Source organism: Lissotriton helveticus, chromosome 6, assembly GCF_964261635.1.
Source record: "Lissotriton helveticus chromosome 6, aLisHel1.1, whole genome shotgun sequence".
Classification (NCBI taxonomy): domain Eukaryota; kingdom Metazoa; phylum Chordata; class Amphibia; order Caudata; family Salamandridae; genus Lissotriton; species Lissotriton helveticus.
In genome coordinates, this window is record NC_136067.1 from 1,504,729,475 (window position 1) to 1,504,750,444 (window position 20,970).

Here is a 20,970-nt window from a genome sequence, read left to right on the forward strand (position 1 = left end):
AACCTCGACATCGCTCCATCTGAATATAATCCATCTGGAGGACTTCAAAAGGGTGGTCAGGAGGTTGGAATCCACCTTGTTCCACCGGGACACTTTTACCTGGATTGAACTGGCAACATATCATACAAGTGCGGAATTTCTGCTTGGCTGCAGCTCGTAAATGCTTGTTGAACCAAAGGTTCTGGATACTGTCTAACATAGCTTTTTCTCCTAAATGTACTGGACTATGTGCGGTGTTGATAATGACTTGAACCATAGAGTCGGGGAGAAACCATGTGGCTTTTCCCTTCGTCACCCATCCCTGATCTGTCTGGACCCCTCCTTGTTCGGACCATTTCTTGATTTCTTCGGGAGTAGCATGTAACTGTATGTCTATGACATCTTGTGTAGGGTCCTTGACTGTCATGCAAGTAGTCTGCTCTGGAGTGAATGTCGGTGTCTTGTTAACTGGAATGTCTGGTGTCTGAGCTGTAAGCTTGGCTGTTCGATCTGCTAGATCATTACCTTGGGAAATAATATCAGTAACTTTCGTGTGTGCCTTGCACTTCATAATAGCGATAGATGTCGGTAAATGTATTGCATCTAACAGAGCTTGAATGAGGAGACCATGCTGAATCTTGGTTCCATGAGAAGTCATAAAACCTCTTTCTTGCCAGAGCACTCCGAAGTCGTGTACAACTCCGAATGCGTAACGTGAATCTGTATATATGTTTACTTTTAGGTTCTTGGCACGTATGCAGGCTTGGGTCAGAGCAACTAGCTCTGCTGCTTGAGCAGACAGGGTGTCAATACGGTGTGTTTCAATAACTTTGGTGTCAGTAGTCACTGCATACGCGGCTACTAGTTCTCCTGTACTGGTTCTCATACATGAACCATCCACATAAAGTGTCAGGTCGGGATCAGGTAATGCAATGTCTGTCAGGTCTTGTCTTGGTTTTGTCATAGTGTTAACAACTTCCACACAGTCATGTGTGGCAGGATTTGAAGTAACTGACGGTAACAGTGTAGCAGGATTTAAAACGTTGCAGCGTCTGATTTCTATGTGTGGCTGGAACAGGGTCAGTTCATAACCTGTTAAACGTGCAATGGTCAAATGCTGAGTCTGTGTTCGGTTTAAAAGAACTTCCACGGAGTGTGGAACTTGTACTGTCAGGGAGTGTCCTAATACTATAGAATCACTTTGTCTGATAGCTAGTGCTGTGGCTGCAACTGACTTGAGGCACGCAGGCAGAGCCTGGGCTACTGGATCTAATGTGCTCGAAAAATAAGCACAGGGCTTGTATTGTCCTGCTTGATCTTGTGTGAGAACAGATGATGCTGTACCATCACGTTCTGTGACAAAAAGTGTAAAAGGCTTACTGTAGTTCGGTGTAGCTAGAACAGGTGCTTGGCATAAGGCTTTCTTTAATTCATTAAAACTAAGTGTATGTTCAGATGTCCAAGGGAGGACAGTCGATACGGCTGCCTCCTGTGTCGTTAACTGTATCAATGGCTTTGCTAGAAATGCATACTGAGGAATCCATTGTCTGCAATAGGAAGTGAGGCCGATAAAAGCTCGTACCTCTTTCTGGATCTTGGGCTGAGGAAGACTCGCTATTAACTGGATACGGTCTGGTGTCAACTGCCTACCCCTCTTGGACAGCAAGTGGCCTAAGTAGATCACTTGCTGGACACAGAACTGGAGCTTCGAAGGGGACACCTTGTGCCCCATCTCGGCTAGGAAATACAGAACTGTAAGTGACGCTCGCTCGCAGTCACGTTCAGAACGGGCTGTGATTAGTAGATCATCGACATACTGGAGCAGAGCAGTGTCTGTTGGCATGTGAATATTGTCTAGTTGTCTTTTAAGTGCTTGACTGTAAATACTAGGACTCTCTGTGAAACCTTGAGGAGCTCGTGTGAATTTATAGCTCCTTCCATTTAAACAGAATCCGAAAAGGAACTGGCTGTCTGGATGAATGGGGAGACTGAAAAATGCATTCTTGAGGTCGATTACAGTAAAAAATACAGCTTCAGAATCAATAGCTGTCAATAGGGATGAAATATCTGGGACTACTGGATACTGGGGTATGATACATTTATTAAGTTCTCGAAGGTCAATCACTAATCGATATACTGGAGGTGCATTTGGATCAGTACGTTTCATGACTGGAATGATAGGAGAATTACATACATTGGAGTCAGTTTCTACAACCACTCCTTGAGCAATGAGCTCGTCAATAATTTTGGATAAGGCTGCTACAGCCTCAGGTGGCAATCTGTACTGTCTGATTCGTGGCAGGACTATACCTTGCTTGAGAGTCACACGATGGGGTGTGATTTGCATAAAACCAACATCAGTTGGACCTTGTGCCCATAGATGCTGGGGAACATTCAGTAATCTTGGATCAAAATCACGTAACACATAGTGACCCTTAAAGTCACGTAAAAACAAACGTATTCCTTCTGGGGAGCAGCAAATAACTGCACCTAATTCTTTCAATGTTTTAATACCTAACAAATTTTCCGGACATGATTTCGTAAGTAATAAATCAGTAGTTCGAGACAATGGACCAACTTCTAGAGTAACTGGCTTTGATATCTCGTTTACAATAGGCTTTCCTGAAAATCCAAGGGATACATTTTTAGAGCCTGAGAGCGGAGCCCCTGGAACCTCGTCATGACTGATAGTAGTCCTACTTGCCCCTGTATCAATCAAAAACTTTCTGTCTTTCCCCAATACTTGACTGTGTACATAGGGACCCTCTTGATCTACAGGTATCTCGATGAGAGGCAAGCCTACCTCCCTCTCTAGGCTGTTTCATGAATACGGTTGATACTCTGGATACTCGGTCTGGGCATATTGGTACATCTGCTGTGTAACATGCTGTGTTGCAGCTATAGGCTGCGGTGCTGGAACTGTCTGTTGTGCATTCTGTGGTGACTGAGAAGTCTGGGTAACTTGTTCTGGTCTAGGCGGGCGTGGTCTTTCTTTAGTCTTACCAGTAGCTATGTTGTGTTTCAGAACTGCACACTCGTTTATAAAATGACCTGGCTGTTTACAATAATTGCAGGTCCCTTTAACAGGAGCTGCAGGATGACTGGCTTGACTCGGACCCCTCTTCTGACTGTCTTGTGGAACAGATTGTGCAACTAATACTTTCATTTTCGTGTCTTTCATACGTTTCCTTTCGTGATCTTGCTCTTCTCTGATTCTATTCTGGTGATACTGGAGCATCTGAAGCATTTGGGACGGGGTATTAGCTTGCCAGGTACTTTCGACTTTCAAAACTCGATTTTTAACTTGTGGACTTGAATTCTCGACTAGTTTGGTAACAAAAAGATGAGGGTATGACTCGCTACTCGTCTTCAAACCACTGTTAATACTAAAACATTTCTCGAATCTAGAATAAAAATCACTAGTATCTTCGTCTGGTTTCTGTTTACAGGCTGAGATTGCATCCCAGTCTTCCTTTTTCGTGGCTAGTAATCTTGGCAAAACTTGTATTAACAGTTCAGGTAATTCTTTACATTTATCTCCTAGACCGGTACCTGGTACACGTGTATTTTCTTCAGCTTCTAGAACTGCCCAATCTATCTTTTTCTCTCCCACCTCCCATTCTTTTTCCTTGAGTTTTTCATATATGCCCGCAGGCAACAGGACTTTTAACATTTTAATGATATCTGGATACGTATATTCTCCCATACGGAGCATGTCTTTTAATTCACGGTGGAACCCTGCTGGATCTTTGTCATGACAGGGAATTAACTTTTTCATCTCCAAGAGTTCCATCTTCGTAATCGGGGTGTAAACAAATACTCGTTGCATTTCACCACCCTGTGTCCTAACTGGGTGTACTTCTCGTAATGGATGCTGTCTGTCTATGTAAAACGGTTTACTTTCTGGGGGTGAGACGTGAACAAAATGTGGGTTCAGAAACGTTCTATATTTGTGGCGCTGTTCTAGAATGATACTAATTAAATCAGTACCTAAACCTTTCCATTTATACTGGAGTAACTCGTTCAGAACATCATGTAACGGACCTGGATCAGAATGTTGTCCCTCATACAGTGTAATGAGGTGCTGGATCATATACATACCCACCAGTCGCTGTTCGGCTGGGGGCAGTTTCAGAAACATTTGTGCCACTATTTCGTCTGGAAAAGTGGTAGAATCAGTAATCCATCGGACTGCTGATCGGGCTAGTTCTTGTTCATACATGGTACTGAGTTCACTATAACCGATACGTGATTTCAGAATGTGATCGGTAGCTTGAAATACTTGCTCGAGAGAACCTTGTTCTGGTGCTGGAGGAGGAAAAACGTTCTTGTGTTCTAGGCGTGAATGTCGGTCGGGAAGTCTAGTTCTACCTACATACGCTATTCTGGTGGGATTCTCGTCATCTACCTCTTCAGTAGAAGAGTTGTCTTCTTTCTCACTTACTTGTGCTGCTTTGCGTTTCTCGTGAAACCTTATTATTTCCTTACGAATTTTCTTGTACATACTCTCTATACTACTGAGTGTCTTGTGTCTACCCTCGGCTATATTATCACTCCACCTTGTCAGGACTTTCATTTCGGTCGGATCTTTAGTCGGACAATCTTGTTCCCTTATTAAACAATTGATTAGAAATTTTAATAGCATGAGCTGGGTCTCAGCTTTCCTTAGAGACATGATTTCGCCAATACTTTCTGGATCGTCTCCTGTACGGATGAAACGATATATTCTGTCTAGATCTTCTTTCATATTCGGTAGGGTGTCCAAATACTCGGTCACCCGCCTTACACGCAATGAATATATAACCATATTATCATCGCCTGGGACTGGATCATAACGGCATTCGGTAAGAGCTCGCCTGATTTCTGCAACAGACTGATATTTGGGCGTACGCTGTAACGCACGTTCATGTAACTCGACTAATGTTACACGTTTGTGTGGCGGCGGGGTACCAGGAGGACCTCCCCCTGCGGCCCCTAAACTGGAATCGTCGACGGATACTCTTCGTGCTGGCAGAGTGACCGATGTAGCGGGTACTTGTACTGTAGGCTGGACCGGGGGTACCGTAACAGGTGCTGTAACAGGTGCCCCGGTGGCTGGAGGGGCAGGAATTACATTATTTACAGGAGCTGGCGGAACAGGATTTGCATATTCTGGGACTGTGTCGTCCAAATAGGACGAGAGAAAAATATCGGCTGCGGTCGGTTTGTGACGTAGCTTGGTCGGAACTAATGATGGTGGAAAATTACTGGATGCCTCCGGGGTTGCTTTTGGCAAGCCCTCGGCAAGAAGAGGGTACATACCCTTAATAAGGGCATTCCTCTGTCTGTCTGACTGTTCGGTTTTAACTCGTTCACCTATTTCGATTAATTCCCTTTCTTGGGCTCTTTCTGAGGATTCTCTACTTAATTCTGACTTTCTGATTTCTTTTTCGGTTCTTTTATGAGATTCTTTGCGCCATAACTCGATGGCATCTTTCTGGGACTGTCTGGATTTCTTTTTCCATAATGCTTCTTCTACTCGCATGATGCACTCGGCATCCCATGTGCCTGATACAGGCCATCTATATTTCTCTTCTAATCCCTTAGTGTACTCGACCCATAAGTCTAGATATAATATGGCACTTATGCCATGCTTATGATACATAAAATGACCTGGACTGTCCCTAGGCGGGACAGGAACTGCTTCCTCGAGCAGACCTTTTCTAGTTCTTAACTGACGTAACTTGGAGAACAGAGGCATAACGCAAACTGGGATCTGGACACAATACAATACACGATGAAACACAATAATGACTGAGGAAACAACTCATTCATACCACTACATTGAAAACACATTGAAATGACATTTAAAATAACAGTTCGGACAGAAACATTACCTGGAATACTTGAGAATAAAAACACATGAATTTCTTGAGAACAGAACTTACTAGAATTACTAGATGCACTGCTGAAACAGTACAAAACATACCGGTCTCATTAAGAGACACGTCAGGACCCGCATCCACCTAGGTGGACACTTCGTGTTGGATTTGCGTACCGAAAACCCACGGACCAGAGACAATTTAATTGACCCTGTCTAGATACTACCCCAGCAACGGTACTCACCGGGCAGCAAGAACGGAAGGCCTCGGACTGGACTGGACTGCTACGACGACGGACTACGAACTTCGGACTTCAGTTACGGGTGGGCCTCCGGATACCTCGGACCTTGGACTCTCGGCTTGGGCTCTGGTCGGGACTCGCCGCGTTCCTCCACCGCCTCGTCTGGATGCTGGACCGCAACCTCCGTCTCCTCCGTGGACCTGAGGGATACTTGAAGCAGAAATATCTGCCACTGCGCAGGATGGTTCCGTCACGGCTGCAGAGGGTCAGGGGGCTTGCGTGGCTTCTCCGGCGCGTGGGGAAAGGGCAAGTACCTGTTCGGGCGCCATTATGTGGTAAATAAATAATTAATTACCGGTACTATTTTTCAGGATACTCATACAAATAGATAGCTCAATAAATAAGAGTCAAGATACGAGGTAGCTAGAGTTGACAGGCTTTAATTAAGCATAAAGGACAGCAACAGGACCGCCTGCATGGGAATGGGATGGCAGCTGCCGGGGGGCAGGATCTGGGCAAGAGTGGCTAGCAAACTTTAATAACAGTGCACAATATTTATAGTTAAACAAAATACATAGCGTTCAGTACAGTAGGCGTAGCAGTGGGCGGGGTTTGTAGCAGTCGCGAAAGATAAGGCATAAAGTGGGTGTAACAAGAGGTGTGTACAGGGCGTATACATAGACATGTGATGTAAACGTAACAGAATATGTCATAAAAGGGGCGGAAACATGGAGGGGGCTACCTAAGGAGCCGGGACCTTTGACCTAGTGGTGCGCGCAAGCTGGCAATGACGTGTTACTAGGAAGAACTGGGGGGCTATGACTTCTGCGCTAGAAGAGGAAGAGACTAATAGTCTGGAGAGTCAGAGCGACATGTACCTAAACACTATCTAGTATCTGATGTTTAGAGAACATGTTAATAGAATCCAAAAGTTATCAGGGTAAAGGCTAACAGACTCTAAGACTGGTGCATGCATTATTCTACATGTAGTGCGTGCTGAGGAATATTAAATGACCATTAATACAGTATTTCTCTTACATGGAGACGTAAAGGCTAGACCATGACTGAAACTATTGATGTGATTCAGTAGCTTAGGAATGCAGAGAAGGAGGGCTGGACTGATAACTAGAATCATAACATACTTTTGGCAGACTGGCAGGCAGAGCCAGGCCGAGCCGGGCACTGTGAGGCAGGAAGTAAGTGAAGGGTCAGGGATACAGGTGGGGGCTGTATCGCTCCTCAGCGAGGGTTCAGGAGACAGGAGCTGAATCTGGTGTCCGGGCCCTTTTGAGGCCTAGAAACGGGGACTTTTACTGAATTAACGTGCACACTGTGAAACGTGGCAACATAACTTTACATAGGCCTAATACTCGTAGCTTTCACGAGAACTGGGAACTGGCATACTAAAGTTGGACACAACTATAATTGCGTCTTTAATCGATCAGAGGGGAATACATGCATATCGATCATGCACATATGGCATAACATGGGGAACACGTAGGCACATATAACATGTCAAAATTTACTTTTCCACAAATGTCAAATGTATATATGGAGTTGACATGAAGGGAGACGTTGTCGACGTTTCGACCCTCAAAATATCGCAGGGTTAGTTGAGCCCTTGCAGCGGGGTCTTCATCAGGACAAGGGACTGGGCAGGCAACCTAATGAATGTATATATAGACGGATTACTTGATCAATTTCAGAGTATGATGTCCATCAAATGTGACAACAATTAATTGGGTTAGGCAGAGCACACAATAAAGAGCATACTGTTAGAATTGGCGCTCTATCTTTGCACAGCTTACGTCATCAAGGAAATGGATATGTGGATAGCTGGAGGGGTGGAGTAGAGGAAACTAAATTAATTAAAATTTGGGAGATCAAGACAAACATTCATGGTTAAAATTCATCGAGACCAAAAATGATCATAGACATTTGAGAATTACATTAAACCCTACACTTACTTGAGTGAGGGTAGATTAGAGCGGCGGAGGGGGAGGGGGGCCAGCCCTGGGGCGGCGGAACAGTCGATTTCTGAAAGATGGTGATAATTTGACTTTAGGCAAAGAAAGGATCAACATTGTAAAGGATTAACAACGATTGACCGTTAAAAAATCGAGGGGTTTGGGGCCAACTTACCAGCGTCGTCCTACAGGATCGGCGTTAGTACGAAGGAATAGGTGGTTCAAACAGCAGTACATCTGTTGACCTGGAAAACAGCGTGACGGAGAAGCTGGTTAGTCATCGGATGGGGGTGCCACTAAGGCGTTTGTCATAAAGCCAGTAACGGTTGTAATCGGAAAAGAGATGCAGCTTACCGATTGCCGACTTGATCGGGTTTCAATCTGCACTCGCGTTGGGAAGCGGCGAGGTGCGTTTCCTGGTTAGGTATGTAACCATGGAAGCGGGGGCGTGTTTGAACTTCGTGAGAATGGACAACGAAGACAGACACGTTTAGGACAGGCAAAACACCCGCGATGGGGGTGAACAAGGTTATGGGACTAGAAACTTTATCCTAGAGTGATGTTGAATTACTCTACATTTCTGATAAAGCAAAATAATGTTATCAAATTAAGCGATAGTAATACAGTTGTTACAGAGTAACCATGGAGACCACTACGATGGACAGTGAGAAAAGACTTGCGAGACAAATTGACGTTACATAGTCAAAAGTCAATATGGGTAAAATATACACAATTGTGAAATAGCATAAATGCGATAATGGTAGTCAAGTAGAAAAATACAGCAACATCAGGGTTGGTTGCCTGAGTTGATCGATTTAGCCATGAATATCAGGAATCGAACCAGTCATAGTTTTATCAAAGCATAAATGTACTTTTGGTACTTTCTATTCAGGCGTACCTCTCGCATGAGGGTAAAGGCCCATGTATTTGCCACACAGTACCAACGTACAATTTCTGATAAATTGAGAAACGTAAAATACAAACAATTGTGAATTAACATAAATACGATAATGGTAGTCAAATGGAAAACTACAGCAATATCAGGTTGATATATGTACATAGTTGCCTGAATCGGTTGATCAGCCGTGAATGTCAGAAATTGAATCAGTCATAGTTTTATCAAGGCATTGATGTACTGATAGTGCTTTCTATTCGGGCGTACCTCTCGCATAAGGGTAAAGGCCCATGTCCTTACCACACAGTACACACGTACGAAGGTATAGGATATCACAAGGATAGTTCACACACTTGACGTACAGTAATATTAGAGGCCAGATGGTCTAATAAAGATAATTAATACTACATCAATGATCACAGTTGTGAGGCATACCTCTGGAGTCTTAATCAATTAAAGCATATGGTGATTGGCCTGGGTTACGAATTCAAGGTGATATTGCTAACTGGGAGAATGAACTGTCATGTTCATTGAGACCATTCTGAATAGAATCAAAACGAAGCATCCATTTTATTTCGCGGATATTCAGAATATTGGAAATATTGCCCCCTCTGGTTCCCAACACTGCCTTCTCTATTATCACCCATCTAAGACTCTCAGGGGGATGGTTAGCAAGTTTGAAGTGGTCAACTAGAGGAGCGCCCTGTACTTCACATCTTATCCTGCTCATGTGTTGGAGAATTCGCACCTTTACCTTTTGTTGGGTTTGTCCGATATAGATTAGTCCACATGGGCACACAATCGCATAGATGACGTTAGATGTATTACAATTACTGTGGAACTTAAGTTGGATAGTGTGTTGAAGGTGTGCGAATTCTTTGGTTTGGATAGTTGTGTCACACGCCTTGCATTTACCGCACCTGAAGTGGCCAACAACGGGTGGAAGATTCCATACTGAGATAATTGTAGGGTCTTCAGGAATGGATAGAAAAGACCGTACCACGTGGTCTTTAACACTCTTGGCTTTCTTAAAGGCATGTAGGGGAGTCACCTTTTGATCAATATCATCGGATACCAATTGCCAATGTTTGTTAATAATATGTTTGATTTGATTACTCTTGGTGGAATATGTGGTCCCACAGACTATTCTTTCATTGTTTCCAGATTCCTTGTCTTTTGGAATGAGTAGTTCTTCGCGGGGGTAGAACCAGGCCCGCTTTCTCGATTTCTTTACCAGTCGTTTTGGATACCCTCGTTCTTGGAGACGGTTGGCAAGATCCTCTGACTCCTGGAGATAGTGTTCCTTGTTGGAGCAGTTCCTTCGAATGCGGAGAAACTGACCGAAGGGTAAATTGTCGCGAAGGGCACGGGGATGATGGCTGGTGTATTGTAGCAGTGAGTTCCTCTCCGCAGGTTTGCGATACAGAGTGGTCAGTAGGATTCCTGAGTCTTCATAGATGGTGATGTCTAGAAAGTTGATCCTCTTATGGTCCGATTGACTTGTACATTTTAAATGAGGTGATTGTTCGTTCAACCACACAAAGAACGCTGATAGTTCGTCCATATTGCCATTCCAGATAAGAAGGATATCATCTATGTATCGCATCCAAAGACTTAGTTGGTCTTTGAATGGATTCAAGTTGTTAAGCACCGTGTCGTTTTCAAATGCCGCCATGTACAAAATCGCCACGTCCGGGGCGAAAGGAGCACCCATCGCTACTCCGGAGATCTGGAGGTAAAATTGGTTTTTGAAAATGAAAAAGTTTTTGGTCATAGCTATCGTGAGTAGAGCTACAATAAATTCAGTTGGAACCTGTACCGGGGCTGGTCGTTGATTAAGACATCTGGTTATTACTGCCAATGCTTCTTGTTGAGGAATGCAGGTGTATAGGGATACCACATCACATGTGGCCAATAGCTGGTGCTGTAGATCGAATGGTCGATTATCGATAATCGAGATCGTGTGCATGGTGTCTCGTAGGTATGAACGACAAGACTCTGCAAGTGGTTTGATAAAGAAATCAATATACTTTCCAAGCGGTTCCAGTATTGACCCACATCCCGAGACAATGGGGCGTCCAGGTGGTTTTGTCATGTTTTTATGTATTTTGGGTATGGTATGTATGGTTGCAAGCCGTGGGTGTTTCTGGTTCAAATATGAGTACTCATTTTCAGACAGAAAACCTTGGTCCAAACCTGCTTGTGTCAATTGATGAATCTCGATGGCAATTGCTTTTGTGGGGTCTGATCTTAGTAGTTGGTAACTGGCCCCATCATTGAGTTGGCGAAGGATTTCGGACTCGTAGTCATGCGTGTCCTGAATCACTATCGCGCCGCCTTTGTCTGCTGGCTTGATCACCACTTTGTTATTGCTGGCGAGTGACTGCAAAGCAGCCCTTTCAACCTTGCTGATGTTGTATTTTGTAAAGGCTTTGGTGTCCAATATTTGCTCTACATCTCTCCAAACAACAGCCTCGTAAGCTAATATTTTCGATGACATGGCACCGGAATTCGGTACAAAGGTGGAGGGCGTTCGTAGTCCCGTGAGTGACCGGTTCTATTGTGTTGATGATGCACGGAAGAAATACTTCAAACGTATCTTGCAAAAGAACTTACAAAGTTCGGTGTGTATCGTGAAATTGTCGGGTCGGTTGGTCGGAACAAACGACAACCCTTTACTCAGAACCTTCATTTCGTTCGTATCCAGATTGTGTTGGGATATATTGATTACGGGACTCAAAGTCTCTGGAGGATTTACCATCGGTAGGTCTTGTTGCAGGTGGTTCTCTCCCCGTGCTGTTCTGGTGGAAAATGAACTTGCTTGGGTGCCTGGCCTCTGCCTCCATCCCAGTTGTTCGAATTGTGTCCAGAGCCGCGTTGTTGACCCCTGCCCCAGTTGGTTCCTCTCCCCCGAGGTGGGCGCCATGAGGCTTGGCGTTGTCCTAAAAAAGGATTGTACTGGTGTTGTTGGTAACCGTAATTCTGATAGTTCTGGTAGTTGCTGGGACCCGCCTGATCCTGTTCTCCCTCTGAGCTGTATGACGAGTCAGAGAAGGTCTGATAATTGCGTCTTGCTCTATAGGATCCCCGTCCTCTGTTGGTGAACCGTCCTTGTGTGTCCTGGCGGAAGTAGTCTTCGTTTAGTTCTACCTCTGGAGTCTTAATCAATTAAAGCATATGGTGATTGGCCTGGGTTACGAATTCAAGGTGATATTGCTAACTGGGAGAATGAACTGTCATGTTCATTGAGACCATTCTGAATAGAATCAAAACGAAGCATCCATTTTATTTCGCGGATATTCAGAATATTGGAAATATTGCCCCCTCTGGGTCCCAACACTGCCTTCTCTATTATCACCCATCTAAGACTCTCAGGGGGATGGTTAGCAAGTTTGAAGTGGTCAACTAGAGGAGCGCCCTGAGACCCCCTCTTTCAGTACCTTGACTACCCAGGTCTAAGTGACCATTTGGGTTTACCCCCTTTATATATTCTACTTCGAGCAGACGCTGGTCTGCGAGGTTGTTCTCCTTATCTTAATTTAGTTTTTAGCACACTATGGTGGAGAGAGAACTCCTCTCATACTCAGAGGACTATATTGAAAGACTTCTGGACAATCCGGATAATCTTTTCTTTTCCACAGATGTTCCAACCATAGACTTTACATTGAAAGACAAGATCTCACGTCTTCAGAGGTTGGAGAAAAAGCTGGTCCGGACACGGTGGCATGGTCATCTTCTGACAAGATATTTAAAAGAAAATATCATTCCTATTGGGTTACAAATTAAAATAGAACCAGCAATATTCGTAGAAGTACCAAAGTTTAAGGAGGGCTTCAGCCACGTTGCCAACAATTGCTCCCGTCATTGGATGGTCCTCGGCGTGGAAACGGCTGTCGAACAGGTTCAAATAATCACTGCCGAAATAAAAACTCTAAAAGCAGAAATAGCAGCGGATGCCAACTTTGCAAGTGCCAAAGAAACCTTAACTAATCTTGAGGCATCCCTCAAAGACTTTGATGTAACAACACAGACCCGCAAATTGGAAAAATTGGCAAGAGATACCCGCTTGTACGATAAGAAGAAAACTTATCCTTATTTAAACGAAGACTACTTCCGCCAGGACACACAAGGACGGTTCACCAACAGAGGACGGGGATCCTATAGAGCAAGACGCAATTATCAGACCTTCTCTGACTCGTCATACAGCTCAGAGGGAGAACAGGATCAGGCGGGTCCCAGCAACTACCAGAACTATCAGGATTACGGTTACCAACAACACCAGTACAATCCTTTTTTAGGACAACGCCAAGCCTCATGGCGCCCACCTCGGGGGAGAGGAACCAACTGGGGCAGGGCTCAACAACGCGGCTCTGGACACAATTCGAACAACTGGGATGGAGGCAGAGGCCAGGCACCCAAGCAAGTTCATTTTCCACCAGAACAGCACGGGGAGAGAACCACCTGCAACAAGACCTACCGATGGTAAATCCTCCAGAGACTTTGAGTCCCGTAATCAATATATCCCAACACAATCTGGATACGAACGAAATGAAGGTTCTGAGTAAAGGGTTGTCGTTTGTTCCGACCAACCGACCCGACAATTTCACGATACACACCGAACTTTGTAAGTTCTTTCGCAAGATACGTTTGAAGTATTTCTTCCGTGCATCATCAACACAATCGAACCGGTCACTCACGGGACTACGAACGCCCTCCACCTTTGTACCGAATTCCGGTGCCATGTCATCGAAAATATTAGCTTACGAGGCTGTTGTTTGGAGAGATGTAGAGCAAATATTGGGCACCAAAGCCTTTACAAAATACAACATCAGCAAGGTTGAAAGGGCTGCTTTGCAGTCACTCGCCAGCAATAACAAAGTGGTGATCAAGCCAGCAGACAAAGGCGGCGCGATAGTGATTCAGGACACGCATGACTACGAGTCCGAAATCCTTCGCCAACTCAATGATGGGGCCAGTTACCAACTACTAAGATCAGACCCCACAAAAGCAATTGCCATCGAGATTCATCAATTGACACAAGCAGGTTTGGACCAAGATTTTCTGTCTGAAAATGAGTACTCATATTTGAACCAGAAACACCCACGGCTTGCAACCATATATACCATACCCAAAATACATAAAAACATGACGAAACCACCTGGACGCCCCATTGTCTCGGAATGTGGGTCAATACTGGAACCGCTTGGAAAGTATATTGATTTCTTTATCAAACCACTTGCAGAGTCTTGTCGTTCATACCTACGAGACACCATGCACACGATCTCGATTATCGATAATCGACCATTCGATCTACAGCACCAGCTATTGGCCACATGTGATGTGGTATCCCTATACACCTGCATTCCTCAACAAGAAGCATTGGCAGTAATAACCAGATGTCTTAATCAACGGCCAGCCCCGGTACACGTTCCAACTGAATTTATTGTAGCTCTACTCACGATAGCTATGACCAAAAACTTTTTCATTTTCAAAAACCAATTTTACCTCCAGATCTCCGGAGTAGCGATGGGTGCTCCTTTCGCCCCGGACGTGGCGATTTTGTACATGGCGGCATTTGAAAACGACACGGTGCTTAACAACTTGAATCCATTCAAAGACCAACTAAGTCTTTGGATGCGATACATAGATGATATCCTTCTTATCTGGAATGGCAATATGGACGAACTATCAGCGTTCTTTGTGTGGTTGAACGAACAATCACCTCATTTAAAATTTACAAGTCAATCGGACCATAAGAGGATCAACTTTCTAGACATCACCATCTATGAAGACTCAGGAATCCTACTGACCACTCTGTATCGCAAACCTGCGGAGAGGAACTCACTGCTACAATACACCAGCCATCATCCCCGTGCCCTTCGCGACAATTTACCCTTCGGTCAGTTTCTCCGCATTCGAAGGAACTGCTCCAACAAGGAACACTATCTCCAGGAGTCAGAGGATCTTGCCAACCGTCTCCAAGAACGAGGGTATCCAAAACGACTGGTAAAGAAATCGAGAAAGCGGGCCTGGTTCTACCCCCGCGAAGAACTACTCATTCCAAAAGACAAGGAATCTGGAAACAATGAAAGAATAGTCTGTGTGACCACATATTCCACCAAGAGTAATCAAATCAAACGTATTATTAACAAACATTGGCAATTGGTATCCGACGATATTGATCAAAAGGTGACTCCCCTACATGCCTTTAAGAAAGCCAAGAGTGTTAAAGACCACGTGGTACGGTCTTTTCTATCCATTCCTGAAGACCCTACAATTATCTCAGTATGGAATCTTCCACCCGTTGTTGGCCACTTCAGGTGCGGTAAATGCAAGGCGTGTGACACAACTATCCAAACCAAAGAATTCGCACACCTTCAACACACTATCCAACTTAAGTTCCACAGTAATTGTAATACATCTAACGTCATCTATGCGATTGTGTGCCCATGTGGACTAATCTATATCGGACAAACCCAACAAAAGGTAAAGGTGCGAATTCTCCAACCCATGAGCAGGATAAGATGTGAAGTACAGGGCGCTCCTCTAGTTGACCACTTCAAACTTGCTAACCATCCCCCTGAGAGTCTTAGATGGGTGATAATAGAGAAGGCAGTGTTGGGACCCAGAAGGGGCAATATTTCCAATATTCTGAATATCCGCGAAATAAAATGGATGCTTCGTTTTGATTCTATTCAGAATGGTCTCAATGAACATGACAGTTCATTCTCCCAGTTAGCACTATCACCTTGAATTCGTAACCCAGGCCAATCACCATATGCTTTAATTGATTAAGACTCCAGAGGTATGCCTCACAAGTGTGATCATTGATGTAGTATTAATTATCTTTATTAGACCATCTGGCCTCTAATATTACTGTACGTCAAGTGTGTGAACTATCCTTGTGATATCCTATACCTTCGTACGTGTGTACTGTGTGCTAAGGACATGGGCCTTTACCCTTATGCGAGAGGTACGCCCGAATAGAAAGCACTATCAGTACATCAATGCCTTGATAAAACTATGACTGATTCAATTTCTGACATTCACGGCTGATCAACCGATTCAGGCAACTATGTACATATATCAACCTGATATTGCTGTAGTTTTCCATTTGACTACCATTATCGTATTTATGTTAATTCACAATTGTTTGTATTTTACGTTTCTCAATTTATCAGAAATTGTACGTTGGTACTGTGTGGCAAATACATGGGCCTTTACCCTCATGCGAGAGGTACGCCTGAATAGAAAGTACCAAAAGTACATTTATGCTTTGATAAAACTATGACTGGTTCGATTCCTGATATTCATGGCTAAATCGATCAACTCAGGCAACCAACCCTGATGTTGCTGTATTTTTCTACTTGACTACCATTATCGCATTTATGCTATTTCACAATTGTGTATATTTTACCCATATTGACTTTTGACTATTTAACGTCAATTTGTCTCGCAAGTCTTTTCTCACTGTCCATCGTAGTGGTCTCCATGGTTACTCTGTAACAACTGTATTACTATCGCTTAATTTGATAACATTATTTTGCTTTATCAGAAATGTAGAGTAATTCAACATCGCTCTAGGATAAGGTTTCTAGTCCCATAACCTTGTTCACCCCCATCGCGGGTGTTTTGCCTGTCCTAAACGTGTCTGTCTTCGTTGTCCATTCTCACGAAGTTCAAACACGCCCCCGCTTCCATGGTTACATACCTAACCAGGAAACGCACCTCGCCGCTTCCCAACGCGAGTGCAGATTGAAACCCGATCAAGTCGGCAATCGGTAAGCTGCATCTCTTTTCCGATTACAACCGTTACTGGCTTTATGACAAACGCCTTAGTGGCACCCCCATCCGATGACTAACCAGCTTCTCCGTCACGCTGTTTTCCAGGTCAACAGATGGCCCCCCCTCCGCCGCTCTAATCTACCCTCACTCAAGTAAGTGTAGGGTTTAATGTAATTCTCAAATGTCTATGATCATTTTTGGTCTTGATGAATTTTAATCATGAATGTTTGTCTTGATCTCCCAAATTTTAATTAATTTAGTTTCCTCTACTCCACCCCTCCAGCTATCCACATATCCATTTCCTTGATGACGTAAGCTGTGCAAAGATAGAGCACCAATTCTAACGGTATGCTCTTTATTGTGTGCTCAGCCTAACCCAATTAATTGTTGTCACATTTGATGGACGTCATACTCTGAAATTGATCAAGTAATCCGTCTATATATACATTCATTAGGTTGCCTGCCCAGTCCCTTGTCCTGATGAAGACCCCGCTGCAAGGGCTCAACTAACCCTGCGATATTTTGAGGGTCGAAACGTCGACAACGTCTCCCTTCATGTCAACTCCATATATACATTTGACATTGGTTGCTCTACTGGAGTATGACAGTCCTATGCATCACTATTGTGAACTACTCAGTCCTTTGTTCCTTCTTGTATTGTTAATTGAAACACGAATGTATTCTGTGATACCGTATTGATCTTATTGTCACGGACGCGCTTGATTACTAGACGCTGGCGTGCTGCCGGTGTAGGGTGCTTTGTGTTGCCTGTGCAAAACCTTTTTAATTATATGTTTTTAAGATCTACACTGTAACATCTTCATTTCACTGTTGTGCCTTACCTGCTGATATCACGGTCGGCGCCCCGTTCCACCGTGGCAAGTGCCGTTTGTTGTGGAGGGCGTTTACGACCTTGGCACGCCCCCTGAGGGTGTTTCCATCGCCAGAGGCGGGGTTGGTGCCTACTTAGGGACCTCGCCATTTTCCCGCGCAGCGGACGCGCTTGATTACTAGGCGCTGGCGTGCTGCCGGTGTAGGGTGCTTTGTGTTGCCTGTGCAAAACCTTTTTAATTATATGTTTTTAAGATCTACACTGTAACATCTTCATTTCACTGTTGTGCCTTACCTGCTGATATCACGGTCGGCGCCCCGTTCCACCGCGGCAAGTGCCATTTGTTGTGGAGGGCGTTTACGACCTTGGCACGCCCCCTGAGGGTGTTTCCATCGCCAGAGGCGGGGTTGGTGCCTACTTAGGGACCTCGGCATTTTCCTGCGCAGCGGACGCGCTTGATTACTAGGCGCTGGCGTGCTGCCGGTGTAGGGTGCTTTGTGTTGCCTGTGCAAAACCTTTTTAATTATATGTTTTTAAGATCTACACTGTAACATCTTCATTTCACTGTTGTGCCTTACCTGCTGATATCACGGTCGGCGCCCCGTTCCACCGCGGCAAGTGCCGTTTGTTGTGGAGGGCGTTTACGACCTTGGCACGCCCCCTGAGGGTGTTTCCATCGCCAGAGGCGGGGTTGGTGCCTACTTAGGGACCTCGGCATTTTCCCGCGCAGCGGACGCGCTTGATTACTAGGCGCTGGCGTGCTGCCGGTGTAGGGTGCTTTGTGTTGCTTGTGCAAAACCTTTTTAATTATATGTTTTTAAGATCTACACTGTAACATCTTCATTTCACTGTTGTGCCTTACCTGCTGATATCACGGTCGGCGCCCCGTTCCACCGCGGCAAGTGCCGTTTGTTGTGGAGGGCGTTTACGACCTTGGCACGCCCCCTGAGGGTGTTTCCATCACCAGAGGCGGGGTTGGTGCCTACTTAGGGACCTCTGCATTTTCCCGCGCAGCGGACGCGCGCGGCGGGCAGCCGGCGGGTCGCCAAAGGCGAGCCCGTCTGCGCCCGTCCGCGCTGGTCCATCGCCAGTGGCCAGGACCCCTGGTTGTCAGTTTGTTGGCATGGCCCCGTTTGCCCGTGAGGAGTTACTTGCTCTTCGTTGTCAAACGGCGTGTGCGGCCCACTCATGGCACCCTGGCTTACTTGATCTGCGGTGTAACCACTGCAGTTTCGAGGCCACGGAGGTAGGCCATACTCCACCGGCCCCCACTGACAAAGAAAATACTACTGCAAGCCTACAGATACTAAGCCTTAATTGTAGGTCCCTTGTGAAACATCATGAGGATATTTACGAGCTTCTTATGGACTACTCCCCTGACCTGTTAGTCCTAACAGAGACATGGCTGACGAGTGACACATTGGCTATCACTGCTCTAGCCCTTCCTCCCAACTATCTTATTCAAACCCAGAATAGATCTAAGGGTAGGGGAGGGGGATTGGCAGTGATATTTAAAGACATTTATTCCTGCACTCTCTCCCCTGCAGGGTTAGCCAACTGTGAAAGCGCTCTTTACAAGTTGAAGGTCTCAGACACCTTCACTTTTACGGGCCTGTTGATTTATCGGCCTTCCGGGCTAGCGAGTGCATTCCAGGAGTCATTGGTTTCCAATGTCTCTGCTCTTATTTTGCAGTCAGCTAATTTTAGTGTACTGGGGGATCTCAACCTACATTTGGAGTCTTGTGACTCCCCGGCTATACTGAAATTTCTAGGGGATATGGAAGCCTGCCAATTATGTCAGCTGGTTGTGGGGCCTTCCCATTTAGCAGGCCACTTACTGGACCCGGTGTTTTCAAACATCCAGGGAATTTTAGTCTCCACTCCTAGTCCCCTTAGTTGGACGGACCATTTTTTGGTACAGATCTCTGTTAGGACTTCAGCTGGTTCTGGAGGAAAACCTCCTCCCCCTTTTTGGAGACGTGCTTGGCACAAACTTGATGGGGCCCTATTTGAGGCTAGGCTAATAAACTCCCGGCCTGTCTGGCCTGTTAACTTGGATGAGGCGGATCTAGCCTATAGAGAATGGATTAATGAGTCCTTGGATCATTTCATACCCAGGAAAATGTCAAGACCCAAACGTAAGCAGTCCCAGTTATGGTACTGTGAGGCGCTTGTAATAAAAAAAAAGGAGTGTAAGGTACTTGAGCGTATCTGGAGGAGATCGTATGATTCTGCAGCCAAACCCAATTTTAGAATTGCCACAAAAGCCTATCATAGGCTTATAAAAAAGACCAAGGCTAGCTATTATACTGATCTGATCAATGCCAGCACTAATCGTACAAAAACTATCTTCGCGTTAGTAAAGGAGCTTACTACATCACCTGTGGGGACTAACAACATCATAGTGTCTGACTCACAATGCGAAGAGCTGGCTCGCTTCTTTATTAACAAAGTACAAGGTATTTACAACACACTTAACTCTGGTGATCCATCTATGACTTACAGATCTGTTATTGACCCATTAAACCTTCCCTATTCCCTCTTAACTCTTCCACTCATCTCCCTGACAGACATGGAGCCCCTAACTTTAAGAATCAAGTCGGGGTCCCCGGAAGATCCTGTCAAACCAGAGATGTTTAGACTGTTTCAGGATTCCATCTTGATGGAAGGGCGAGAACTGATTAATAAATCTCTGCAGTCAGCTACCATCCCGAAATCTTGGAAACATGCCAAGGTGATCCCCTTGTTGAAAAAACCCACCTGGACTCTTCCAAGCCAGAAAGTTTCCGCCCTATCTCGTTGCTTCCGTACTTGGCCAAAGTAACAGAGGCACATGTCAATTCCATCTTGACGGGCTTTCTGGAGACTAATGGGATCTTGGAGGAGTCTCAGAACGGATTCCGTGCTAAACATAGCACGGAGTCAGCCTTACTGGCCGTTACAGAACATCTAAGGGTGGCACAGGACAGGGATGACACCTCAGCTGTGGTGCTGCTGGACTTGAGTGCGGCGTTTGACACCGTCTCCCATGAGATCCTAGTTAGGAGACTATGGGAGATAGGTGTCAGAGATGATGCTCTGGATTGGTTCGTGTCATTTCTATCCGACCGTTCCTTCCAGGTTCATGCTCCCCCGTACTCATCCGGCAGTTTTCCATTAGGCTGTGGTGTCCCTCAAGGCTCTGCCCTCAGCCCCACGCTGTTTAATGTGTATGTCCGCCCCCTGGCCACCCTGGCCAGGGAACGTAACATCAAATTAATATCTTATGCGGACGATACACAACTGATCTTTACCTTTTCTAATAACATCTTGGGAGATCAAGCCAAATTCCAAGAGGATATCCTGGCCATTTCCAGCTGGCTAACGGAGAAATGTCTTCAGCTGAATTCATCCAAGACTGAAGTCCTCCT